General features: G+C 39.6%; 1 protein-coding gene across 2 annotated transcripts in view; it reads left to right on the top strand.

Moving 5' to 3' along the window:
* Positions 1–13,378, top strand: part of GPAM (glycerol-3-phosphate acyltransferase, mitochondrial) — a 92,891-nt gene that overhangs the window by 8,114 nt on the left and 71,399 nt on the right. Inside the window, exon 2 of one of the 2 annotated variants that reach the window (XM_072339714.1) lies at positions 2,863–3,073. The gene's annotated coding sequence lies outside the window, so the exon portion shown is untranslated. Of the gene's footprint in view, positions 1–2,862; positions 3,074–5,711; positions 5,803–13,378 lie in introns of those variants that run through there. The other variant, XM_072339715.1, reaches the window with a different exon arrangement.

The raw sequence follows: 13,378 nt of genomic DNA, 5'->3' as shown, positions 1-13,378 counted from the left end.
CAAGAGCTGTAAGAGAGATGTAGGCACCTCTGAGCAATCAGTTTGTCATCTATGAGTCGGGTAGGTTGGGCTCTTGAGTAAATGTCTTGCTGAGTTGTTAATGGTGGTAGGCCTTTTTTCTGTTTGCTTTGAAAGCAGGTGTGAGAAAACATTTTCCCATGCCCTAGAAAATACATGGGTTCAGTATCGCAAACCTGTCTGTATACGATATGAGTGTTCCCTGTTGTTTCTGAATGAGTGATGTCTTAGTTTGTGATCTTAGTGACTAGAACACACAACCAATGGCATAAGAGGCTGTAACAGTTGTGGTAACATCACCTATGTCCCAGTTTTGAAAATGGGAATCTCAAGGTAGAGCTAACCAGAATTAACAAAAGCTGTTTTTTGAGGAGGTGGGAAAAAAAATCCACACTCAACTTTCCATTCATGAAAATATTAGTAATTTCTCCCTCAAGACTATTCTGAAGACAACAGATGACAAATGACAGGAAGAATTCTTTATAGACCAACAAGGATCTCATGAATGGTATGAAGTTAAGAATGTCTTAGAAAATAATTTTCCTGTTTAAATGGAAATCTTTGAGCAGGGTGTGATTCAGATTATTTATTCGAAATTAATATTTTTTGACAGATAGAAATGTCTGAGTTTAGTGTGTTTTTAAGCATGTGACAATTCAGTTTTTCTTTGGTTAATTTTTTATAGGTGATAGAAGGCTCAATACTTTGCTTCTTTGGTTTAGATTAATTTTCTCTGCTTATCTGAAGTCTGACTAGTCACATTAACATTTATTACAAATATCACACCAGCAATTTAATAATCTTCCCTCTGTGCAAACTTGACACCTGAGTGATGAAGAACATGTGCCACAAGGGAATAAAATTTGCAGGGAGTATGTGTGCCAGCCTGCTTACAGCTCCACTACCAACAGTGAGATGTGCAAGAATATTGTAGATACTATAGATTATATCCCTTACTGCTGATCAAAAGTGATTCTGGCTGAGGTTGTGCAATAAATCCAAGCTGTAAAGACTGGAGCTAAAGGTCATTACTACACAAAGCTGGAGTTTAGTCACTCTTCCAGGTAATATATATAAGAAAACTTCTTTTATTGGTCTTGTGAAATCTACTCAAACGCAATAGCCTATCAAGTGATAAACATGAAACAAACTCTAACCCTTCAGCCTAAGCAATGGCGCCCAAGATCAGCCACAGTCTCGTTTCATTTTGTTGCACTGCTGCTGTGTGATAGTGAAGAATCTCATTGAAACTGTGATTTTTCACGTTGCTGTGACAATCTTGCACACTCTTCATGCAAAGCTCTAGTGGCATATCCCAAAAACTGCCAGTGGTTTTAGAGCCAGACCATTCACATTTATGATAACTGTAGATGTTAAAGAAATATGCACAAGTATGAATTAGACTGAGTCATTATGCAGGAACTGGAAGCACTGGATTTATACCTTACTTGCAGACTCTGAGAATTCCACATTGCTTTATTTGGTATTAAAATCTGTACCAAAAAACTAATTCTTCTTAGCTTAGACCTGAAAAATATTTGCTATCAATCACTTCAATTCCATTTGATGAGAATCATAGATGGAAAAAGGAAGGAAACCTATCTCTGCATAATCTTCTGTACAGTAATACCATTCCTGTCTCAAATGCATTAAATGCTGTATATTACATATTAACTCCAGACATCATCCTGTATATGTTCTGCCTGGCTGAGTGGTTAGGACAGCGTGGCTGTGATGAAAGTCTGTGGATAGATAAAATTATCAGGTCTTTTCTTCTTTCAAAGGTTAACGATATAATGGAGACTGCTCAAACATAAAGTGGGCAAACAGTGGATACAGATGAGCTCAGATCCAGCTGGCAGCAATAGCACAATGTTTCCTGGTATTAACTCCTGATGAAAATGAGAATCACCTTTTACAGTTGAGGCTCTGATAATATTTTGAAGCTCAACGCAGGTTTATTATGTCCACTCACACCTTGGCTTCTGCATCAACTTCTTTAAATCAAATCTCGAGAAGTAATCCAAGAAATGAAGTTTCAGATTCATTTGTTCAGTTCTTCTCATAGTCTGGCTTTGTTTTGCCTAATAATTTACCTCTAAAAATTGCTGCATTTAACCTCCCCTACTGCCAGAATACAGCGTGGGCAAGGAAAGGAAAGCAGGTGTGACAGTTTCAGAGCAGAGACTTTGCCAAGTGACTGTGAGGTAAAATAAAGCAGAATATTGTTCTTAGTGACTTTAGACTTCGAACATAATTAGTCCATAGATTCAAAGGGAGTAATATCTGACGTAAAATATTTATATGAGGAAAGTTTAAAGACCGCTTGGAATGCCTCTAGGTGTTATCACAGTGCTGTGACTTATTGAATCAAGTAAGGTATAGATAGGTATGAAGATTCCATAGAAGCATACAATATCCTGGGTTTGACTACTGAGTAATATAGAATCATAGAATGGCTTAGGTTGGAAGGGACATTTAAATGTCATGTGGATCCAACCCCCCCTACCATAAGCAGGGCTGCCACCCACTAGATCAGACTGCTCAGGATCACATCCAATCTAGCCTTGTATATCTCCAGAAGTTGGGCATCCACAGCTTCTCTAGGCAGCTTGCTCCAGCACCTCACTAACCTCTGAGTAAAAGATTTCTTCCTAACACTTAACATAAATCTCCCTTCCTTTAGTTTATAGCCATTCCCCTTGTCCTGTGTCAGACTGTGCAAGAAGTTGGTCCTCTTCCTGTTTATAAGCTTCCTTCAAGTACTGGAAGGCTGCAATGAGGTCTCCCTGGAGCCTTCTTTTCTCCAGGATGACAAGCCCATCACTTGGACTCTCTTCATAGGAGAGGTGCTCCAGCCCTTTGGTCATCTTCCTGGCCCTCCTCTGGACCCACTCCAACAGCTCTGGATTGAGTCCAACTCCTGGCTCTTCAGAAAACGACCCAAAATTCAAAACCTGCATCTGAAAGCATTGTCCAAACACTCCTTGAACTCCAGCAGCTCTGGTACATTGACCACTGCCATCTGGTATTGGAATGGCTTTTAATTTCCAAGGTAATTATGTATTTCTTTAGAAATCTGTTGAAACAGATTGTTGGAGCTAAATTAAATGTAAATAATAAATAAAAGGTTTTTCAGATCCATGTTGTACAAGATCACAAAAGGAGACATTGCTTTAAACTGAGTAGCTAGACTTTAATTAAGCCTCCCGTTTTTGAAAGTGCTTATTCCTATACTTGTATTTTGATACCTACAAGGAGGTTTTACAGATGATTTTACAGATTATCTAATTTTACAGATGAAGAATAGATTCAGTTTTGCGTGATTTGAAGTTACTGATCTTGATGAAGTAGTTTGCTTGAATAAAAGTAGGTGTGTATTGCTGTTTAGGGAAGTTCATCAAGAAAAAAGGTAGTGATATTCAAACTGAGGCAATCAGTACTTCCTATGAAGGAGTTGTAACCCCTGGGTCATGTTTAGTTAGGGGTTTGGAATGAGGTGAATAAGTGACCTTGTCTACCTGATTAATCCATGTACAATGGATGAGTGTGGGACATGCCCTAATGTAGATCTGTGGCATTTATTCAACAATCACAATAGTTGACTTTTCTTGAAAACTTTTCTTAGAAAATTTCAGGCTTTAACTGGGCCTGATGCCCATGTGTTTTTTTTCTGCTTCCTCTTCCCCCCAGCTTAGTCACATTTTGTGTTACATATTCTGTTTTAGAGTATGTGGGCTATCTCACATGAATCAAGATCAAATTGATTTCAAGATCAACTGCCAGAACCAGGAAATCATTGGATTTGCTCCTGATGTCCAATGAAAGACATGCAGTGCTAAGGATCTTATTAAGAGAAAAAAGATGCAGAAAGAGGAAGAAAGTACAGAATAAGCACAATGCAGGAGAATGGAAAATAAAACTATGCTGCCTGTAAAAAGTAAAGCAATCTATTCTGCCTTGGTAGTTTCATGACCTTTGTCACTGATGGTATTGGACTACGTGTGAGCTCTTGATTGTGTAAAAGTTTGAAGGTCGGAAAAATAATATGGGCAGAAAAATCAAGTCAGTAGCTGTTTAGAGCAGCCATTGGTAGATCCTTTCTGAGAGACACAGCTGATACCCTGAGCAACACATAGGGCACTGAGTGCCACCTACTGCTTCTCCTGGACCATTTGCTATTACCTGGAGGCATTTACTTAAGTTGCCTGGGGATTTGGAACTTCCTTATCTGCTCTGATTTAGCCAAAATCCTTCGTTAATTAGGATTATTTATTTAAAATGTGCTGACAGCCAAAAAAGCTGAACCAGCATAATAATAATAAAAAGGAATAGGGGGCACATTTCTCAGGTTCAGGTGTACTGCCACTTGGAGACAACATGGTCTGAGTATGCCCTTGAGTACCAATTTTACCTTGACTTTTGTTTATGCTGATTGTGTCTGTAATGCAAAGAAGCCTCTTAGTACCTTTGTCTGTCATGTTCAGCAGGCAAATATTTCAGCCCTTTTAGACCAGATTGTTCAGAAGCAGCTGAGGTGGGCTATGACGCCCTGATTTGCTTTTTTTTCCAGTCCAGTGATTCTGGGGCTCTTTTACTTGAGTGTGATACTTCAACCAATGGCTTCCCAGTCTCAGTGGGAAGTGCTGCAGTGGAGGGAAGTTTTGTCTAATAGCTGGCCTGGCTGCATCCATCACCCTTGGCTGCTGCTTTCATATATATGCTGAAATATTGTGTTCCTTTTACAAGCTTTTCTGGAGGGATGCATCTGGGAGGAAGCTATTCTTCTCAGGAGCCAGGAGGAATTCATGTGGGAGCTCTGACACCTCTGATACATTTATTTTGCCTCCAAGCTCACAAATTACTGTGGTCAGCATCTCTAAGTATGGTAATCAAATATTTTCCTCAGTAAAAGATACTGACATCCTTCCACTGTTGAGTCTTTTACTTTCTTCTAAGTTTGGAATCGCATATCAAAACTGAAAGCTAACGAGTCTTTTCCCACTGTCGAAGTCTGAGGCTGATGCTTCCAAAGCACAGAGTTTCTGGTTGCTGAAATTATGTCCAGTATTCATAGGCAGACATTAAAATTTGAGCTGTGCTTTTTATACCCAAAATATCATGGTCCAAATTAGATACCTATTTTTAAACCTTTAGTCTTTTAAAAACTTCTGAAACCTTCTGGCTTTCTAGTAAATTTTGCATAATAATAATAACTAAGCAAGGTTTAATCAAGTTAAATGGTGGTTAAGTTAAACAACATTTTGTGAGCTAAGTTCCTGGTCTGTTTCTGAGTCAAGGAGAAAAGCCTTCAGTGAGAACAGTGAGAATAGTAGGGAGACAAAACTGTACTTTGAGGAGAAAAAAAAAATAAGAGGGAAAGAAGAGGAGCAACCTTTTCCTCTCAGAAGCTTTTCTCTTCTACTTGAGCACTGAACACATTAGAACTTCAGGTGAAATGCTCTGGTCTATGAGTTTTCCATCTCCAAATGTGAAGTGCTGCCTTATTACTCAGCTTTTCATGCAGTGAGTGGTTACAGACTTACCTTGGGGTAAGTCTGTTCTCATCACAGAGCAGGTTCCCTCAGTATAGGCTGAACTTTTAACCTGGGCTGCAGTTTGCGTACTTCATCTTGTTGGGGAAAGGGAAGGGAGGAACAAATTTTCACGGAAATGGCGTCACAAGCTCTAAATTCACCCTGAGGATCTGCTGCTCGTCTGCCGCGGCTAAAGACACCCCGGTGCTGCTGCACGTAGTTGCTGCAACGAGCTGAGAAATGTGGGGTGAGGAGGATGTGGGGACTGCAGCTTCTGTAGGTGCTCAGCCCTGGCTCACAGTGTGTGAATGCGGTGTTCCTGCCACTTCTCACTGCCTTTGATGTGGAACACTTTGGGCCTGAGCCAGATCTGGAAGCCTATTGCTTGTGCTATGAAGCTGTTTGTTTTCTGTTAGGAAGTGGGAGGGAAGGGGGTTTGTCTGTTATGTGTAACAAGTAACAGGCAGAAAGCACTTAATAGTGGGTCCAGGAAAGATTTACTCTTTGGCTACACTGAGCTCTGGAGCTGTTGGTGGCTGCAGGCTGGGCTTGTTGCAGTCAGATCTGTGCTGTTCTCCAACAAGGTGTTGACTTCTCTCTGGGGTGCTTCCTACAAAGCAGTTTCTTGAAGTGATCAACACTAGAGCTCGTTGGGAAGGGGGTTCTTTTGTCTGTAGTAGTTTCTGAATGTTGTCTGAGGTCGAGTTTGCTTTGAGGATCTTTCAAACCTAACAAGCAAGGAGGCAGATGCAGCTGAGTGGAATTTGCATTATTTTAATTCTAGTTTTGGTGCTCTCCAGCTGAGTTTGTTTTGTTTGCTTCCTAAAATGACTTGCCACAGTTGATATGAACCTGAGAAATGCTTTAATTGACTGTCAGCAGGCTGTCTGCAGCCCCATTTACATACTGCTCAGGACAGAGCTTCATGCTCTCTTCTTGCTGCCTGCAGTTCCTTTAAAGTGTGAGGCAGTGATTTCATCCACAGCACAGTGTATAGCCAAGTTTCACTGCTGTACCGTGGGACCTTCCCATTCTCAAGGCTGCTAAGAGCCCCTGAGTGTTGCCTTTCCTTTGGCACACAGCCTGCTCCTTCCTTAACTTCTAAGATCTAACACCTGCAGTAGTATGGCTTGTCCCAGGGGTGTGCCTTGAGCTTGCTTATCCAGCTGTATGTAGCTTTAAATGAACTGGCTACGGCTGCAGTCACAGCATTTTGGCTGTCTCTATAGAAATCCAAAGAATGTGCTTCCTGGTAGAATTATTCAACAGTAAGGTGAGTGCTAGAAAATATTCCAGTAACAGCACATCTCTGCTTATAACTGCTAACATCCAGCTTGAAAACTCTCTGGAGGCAATTACCACATCCAAGAAGGGCCAGTGTCTGTATCATGTAATGTAATCTGTCTTTCTGATTGCAGTAGCATGCCATAAATGCTATACAATCTATACATGTCAAAGCATCATCATCAGTGAGAAATGGATTGTTAATTACATTAATGAGCATTTGGCAGATCAGTTCAGTGCTTTGTAAAGACTAAAAACTACTTGGCCATAATAAGCCAAATCTACTCCATATGCTGCATAGACTGCACAAAAATGGTTTGTCCTATAGTAACACCTTGTTCTGCATGCTAAGATTCCAAACTGTCTCATGTTTCATCCAGTGATGAGGAGCACGGGTGACTGAGACTTCCTCCTGATAGCAGCCACATACCATGCTTCATTTTAAACACCCACATGCTGTTGTAACACCTTTGTAAGTAGTATTATTAATTATTTCATATGAATGTCATACTTCGAGATCCTGGTTTGTTGTCCAAACGTACAAAGAGGTGGTCTCAAACGCAAAGGTAAAGCAGAAACTAATGTAGAAGGTGTTCAACCTCAACCTCTCAGCTGGAGGGAGAACCCAGGCTACTGGAGATCTTGACAGGCGCTTCGAACAGCGAGTCTCTACCTTCCTTTATTTCTGTTTCATTTAAAGCTGGTGCACACTGGTGCTTTTAACTTTTTGCAAGAGGTCGCATTAGGAAACACCTCTGTAACACTTAACTTGGTTTCATCTCATTTGAATCCTCTTTATCTCCTCATTTTGTAATTTATTTATTTATTTATTTATTTTTAACAACAGAAAAGCCCTATGATGTGTGTCTGGGATGGTGAGGTATATCCAATCAGTGCTGTTGATGGCTTCACTTAGTTCTGTGCAGTCACCAGTGTGGTATACACTGTTAGTACTATTACTATTTCGTTATTCAGAAAAGAAAAATAGCATCCATGTTGTTGCTGGATCTCCGTTTTTTTCCATGTAGGTTGGTTGCTATTTGCTTTCTTCTAGTCCTGCAGTAAGTCAACATAATCTTCAAAAATATGTGCAAGTATAAATTGATTCTTAGCTCTTTATATGGCATTTTATCCAGTCCATGTGCTGACACTTTGTTGTACTTGCTTGTGATCGTTTAATTGATGTTTATTTCTGCTCTTTCCAAATGTCCAGGCAAAAATAGTTCTCACAAGGGTTAGGGTTTCTCTCAATCCTCTTTCTTTTACTCATCTTCAGTCCCAAAAAGCAAATGATAGAGTAATAGCAGAGTGATCGCATAATATTAAGTGTAAGGCAAGAATGATGCATGGAAGTAGATATTCTAGAGAAGATATTTGTCATAAATACAACCATGAAAATCTTAGCATCTATTAAGAAGCTTAGTACAAGAGAACAAACCACACCAGGGAGAGCAGAAGAGATCAAAAATATCATTAGAGCCTTAATCTTATGACAGCACAGAGCTGTTAACACCAGTAAGACATCTTTACCCAAATGCATAAAGCAAGTGGCAGTTTTTTGATTTCAAGCTTTTTGCTGTAGTTTTTGTTTGTTTTCTGTCACTCACCTCTTTCAGTACAGTATCACTGTTGCTTCTGTAATCTCCTTTGCGCTGCTGTTAGCTTCTTGTGCTTTGCTGCTCAGCTGCTTACTCACCCATCTTTTATACTGACAGCTACACCCTCACGTAATAATAACTTGTTTTTAAGCAGTGCATTCACCTTCGTGATTTACCCAACCTACTCATAAGATTGCAAACCAGAAAACACTCCTTTCACAGGACCCTGCCTGCAAGCAGGCTCTCTAGACTGTTAGTGGGATGTTTTATGTGTTTACAAATCACCTCCAGTATGGCTTCTAAGATCTGGAGCAAACTAGTGAAGAATTTCAATCTGAATCTTTTTTTTTTCCCCATGAAATTACACTGACTGGGAAAGGATTTTCTGAATGAAACCACTTATACGGTAATGTTTCTTTAATACTTTTCTGTGTACTTTTCAGATATTGAATCTTCTCTAATTAAAGTTTGGTACCCAGAGTACCAAAAATACAGTTTAAAACAGCGTCTCAAAGGTAAATAGCTGTTCATTAAAAGGACTTGTGTCACTTTTGGTATCAGTGGTTTGTGGCTCATGTTGCAGTGTTTTAATGAGGCTGTAATAAGTCCTAGAAAGGATGCCCAAGAGCCACTAACACAGCTGTGCCTGCTCCTGCTCCCAGTTACGTTGCAGGAAGCAATGTGCCATTCCCTCTGCGTTGTCACAAGGTTGATGCAAATGGTTTAATGGGTCCTGCTTCTAGGGAAGAATGGTTAACTTTCAGCTTGCAATGTTTTGGTTTTTTATGCTTGATTATTTTCATTTCTTAGCAACTTTTTCCCAAGTAAAATGATTTCATGGTTTGTTTTTGTTTTTTCTTTTTTAATTCAGTGGCTGCTTAGGGACAAACCTGTCCAGTAACTCGAAGCATTGAATATACATTTTGGTAGAGACATAAAGGGGATAAAAAGTTCTGCTGCTGATTGTGTGGGAGTTGGAGAATATATTATTCTGTTGTTACTTCTTTTTATCATCTGTCGCATTCTCTACCAATTCTGCAAGTTCTTTCCTTTCAGTGTGGTCCCTTCCAGAAAGAACATCAGGCCAAGGCCATTTAGATTTGGTCTTTGATACAAGTATTATTCCAATAATGCAAAGAATGCCAATATTTTGATAGGAGGAAGTTAGACAAATATCCGTGGGTTAAAAATGTGGAAATTATTTCCTTCTTGTATCCTACCCAAGGATAACAGTAGTAAACCTCAGCCCTGCCAGAGGGAACAAGGTGGTGTAGGCAATTTCATTTGCCCAGCAACTGAAGAGATTGGTTCATTTCATTGCTGAATGCTCAAACTTGCCGCTAGATGACTGAGTCACAGATCTGGGATTTATAAGCAAGCTGTATTGGCTGATCTGTGTATGTGGCTGACTGGCTGATTGCTCCTCTTGAGCAGAGAAGTGGTAGGCAGTCATCTACAATTTATGCCACATCTGGTAATTTTTCAGCTGTGTGGTAACTGGATTAAGTAACAGTCAAAGGTTTATCATGGAATTTGCTTGCAAAATTATAAAGTACAGAAACAACTATAAACTGTAAGGTATGAATAGACCCAAAACTGATCTCTGAGACAAAAGCCAGAACCAAGTGGCAGCTGGTATGAGTGAAGATCTTATCATCTCTGGGATACATTTTTTGGCCTTTGGGTTGTGATACCCCATTGTTTATGTGATCACATAAAGCAACACTACTCAATATCCTCAACCACTTATATCAAAACTGTCTCTCATCCATCATGATTAGAAGAACTACATAGAAGTCTGAAGTATTTGGCTGGACTAGTGCTGTGTTACTTGGACACTCACCCAAAGCTGTTGTGCAGGGGTAAGCAGATAAAATATAGATCTGTGCAAAACCATGTCAGTTAACATTTGTTAAGGTCAGATACAACATAGAAGATATGTTCCTTCAGCACAAAAACTTCAAGTACATATTATCTGCTGCTAGAAGTTCCAGTTCAAATACAGTTTTCTTTTATCATCTGTATTTGAGGTCGTTAAATATACGAAGTTATTAAATAAGATGGGAAATGAGTATTGACCAGTTATTCTATTGAGTATTGTATGTCTAGTTGATATTGTTTAACTAAGTGGGATAATTTCTGCTCCTAGTTACACGAGCATTTCAAAGACAAAGCAACCTGTCTCTCCAGCTGCTCATACGATCAATTAGCTGTAGGTGCTTAACTGTACTACTTTAACTGAAGGCTTAGTCATTCTAGGTTTCCTTTATCATCAACAGGAAAGAATAAACATCTGCACAGAGGTCAACTGCATCTGGTTTGCCTTGTGGATGGGCCCACAGCTCTCTGGTTGTATAAAGAGATGAGATCACAAATTGCAATTTTCCTACTATGAATAAGCAGGAATGTGTTAAAGGAGTAAAGCAAGGTTAAATCAGCTTGATTTCATCAGATGGTATCTCATAGCATTTCTTACCTGGGTATGTAAAACTGAGTGTAGTGCACAGCACTTCTCTCATACTATGAAGTATTGAAATGGGATGTGTTGAGCCTGTTGCTTGTTTCCTTAGACCAGTTTTGGTTTTTTATCTGTAAAGAAATGTCTTCTGGTTTGTGATGGTTAATATTCTTGCTGGTAATAAACACTTGGCTCCCTGTAGACTTTCCAAAACTGTGGGTTTGGTCCTTGTTGCTAGATGTTTAAAGGAGGGCTTATATCTAGCTCTTGCAGAAAGCATGTGATGCTTTACTAACAGGAAATGTTCTTCTCTGGGCCAGGATGCAGCTGACGCAGTGCATTGTTAGTAAGTGCTGAAAACTGCTATGGTGATAAACTGTGCAACCGTCCTTTTTGCAATTTGCTGTGCATGCATATTACACTGCTTTACACTCTTCAGTAGCATAGTGCAGAACACACAACAAAGATTACTGTGTAGCAAAAACTGATACAATTCCAACCTAAATGATTCTGTAATTCCTCTACCAGTCTCTGAGTCTACAATACAAGGTGTGTATTATGCTTCCTTTATGATATTCATCCAAAACACCCAGTATCTTAAAAAGGCAAATCAATCACAGAGCAGAAAACTCTGAATTTAAATGATTATGTGATTCAGTTGTCAGAATATCTCTGATTAGGATGTCTGTACTCAGGACTGTTTTCATAGCATTCTGCATAGGAGCTCTGTAGGAATCTGTTGCGGGCATTGTGTAAATGCACAGGTTTTGAGAGCTGAAGATATTCTTAGTTATATTTCAAACTTCTTATATTGTCTTTAAAATACGTGTATGTTTTCTTCAGCCATATTACCTTAGGAAGGAGTAGAATTCTGCAGTAGATGTAATGTAGATGCAGTTCTGCAATTGAGTAATAGATGCCCCAGCACAGGCCAGAGTCAAGGTAAATTATGTATAATGATCTTTTGACAGACTTTTTTCTGGCATGGTACATGGCCCCAAGGCCGTGCTGGTAGCATGTGCTGCTTTCCATTTTCTTGGTGCATCCTAACAACCTGCAGGAGAAGGATGTCAGTTTGCTTACTGTATATTGGCATTTTGCTCTTACGAGGGGGGGTTGGGAGGAGGGATGTGTTCACACATGAAGCCTGGAGTGCAATAACCTCTGACCTAGGTCACTCCCATGCATAACATTATGGGACTGTACATTGAGTACTTTGGGAGAACAGTGCAGGTCAAAACAGCAACTTTGTCCTTCCTGATTTCTTCAATGAAGGCTCTATACAGATGTATTGCTAAGCAAATTATTTCTCTAGTATTCTTGACAGTAAGGAATAAAAGCTAATTTTGGATGAAGTGGAGAAGCATGGATAAAATGCAAAGGCAATACTGGTCAGCATGATGAATAGTGAATTCCATGAATCTTGTTCTTTGATATTTATTAAAGTTTGGAAAAAGCTTTTGGTAACTTCTCCTGCCTATTTCCAAAACAGTGAGATATTAAACAAATGAAAGACATAGTGAACAAAAAATACAAATCACAAAAAAACCAAACCAAAACAAAAAAAAACACAAACTATTCCTTTTCTCCTCCTTTTCAACTTCACTTGATTGCAGCTTAATTCTTGGACACTGGTGGAGCTGCAAGGTTTGGTTCTCTGTTTTCTTCTCAGACATAGTTAGATCCATCCACTTTATTTCTCCCAGCATCCCCCATCAACCACAAGGCAAATAGATTTTGGGAAAGCAGCACTGTAACTAGTGGAGAAAAGGCATCTTAACTCCTGGTTTTATGCTTAGTTGGCTGGTCTGAATAATCTCTGGTTGGCTGAAGCTGGTCCTATATTCCTGTAGTATGTCTGATAATAATAGTTAGCTTTTCATTGTTGATTTTGTTGAAGGTAGAAACTGCTGACAATGCTTATATGGAGTCTGGCAGCCAACCCATCCACAATGGGATCAGCTGCACTGAAGAAATAGCTGTGATGCCTTGGAACTTCCCAATGGCTGTGATTTCTTGTGAGATAGGCTCTATGCCCAGAGAGCTGAGACTGTGTCATTGGCATTTGCACAAGTAAACAGACTGGGTCTGGCTGTTGGTGAGCCAGGGGTGGAGGTCTGGGTGCAGCAGGGGGTAAGAAATTGCAACCCAATGAGACATAATGATACACCTATCACAAGTGTGAGGTAAAACCTGTTGGTGTAAGTTTCCAAGTGATTAACCTTTGAATTTTACCTTCTGTTTGCTATTGATGCTTGTGGGTCATTACCGTAGATCACCAGATAGATAATTAATTGTATATCACAACCTTTATGTTTGTTCTTTTGGTTTTCTGTATGCATGGATTTTCTCTTTCCAATACAAATGAAAGAAATACACAATTTGCAAGTTTTCTGATTTCATAATTCATACTCAGATATCAGGTCAGGCCACTCATTTTTCCTTGATGGCTATTTGTTTTTCAAGTAACATTCCCTGTGTGT

The sequence above is a fragment of the Excalfactoria chinensis genome, chromosome 6, assembly GCF_039878825.1.
Source record: "Excalfactoria chinensis isolate bCotChi1 chromosome 6, bCotChi1.hap2, whole genome shotgun sequence".
Lineage (NCBI taxonomy): Eukaryota > Metazoa > Chordata > Aves > Galliformes > Phasianidae > Excalfactoria > Excalfactoria chinensis.
This window is presented reverse-complemented; position numbering and strand designations above follow the sequence as displayed.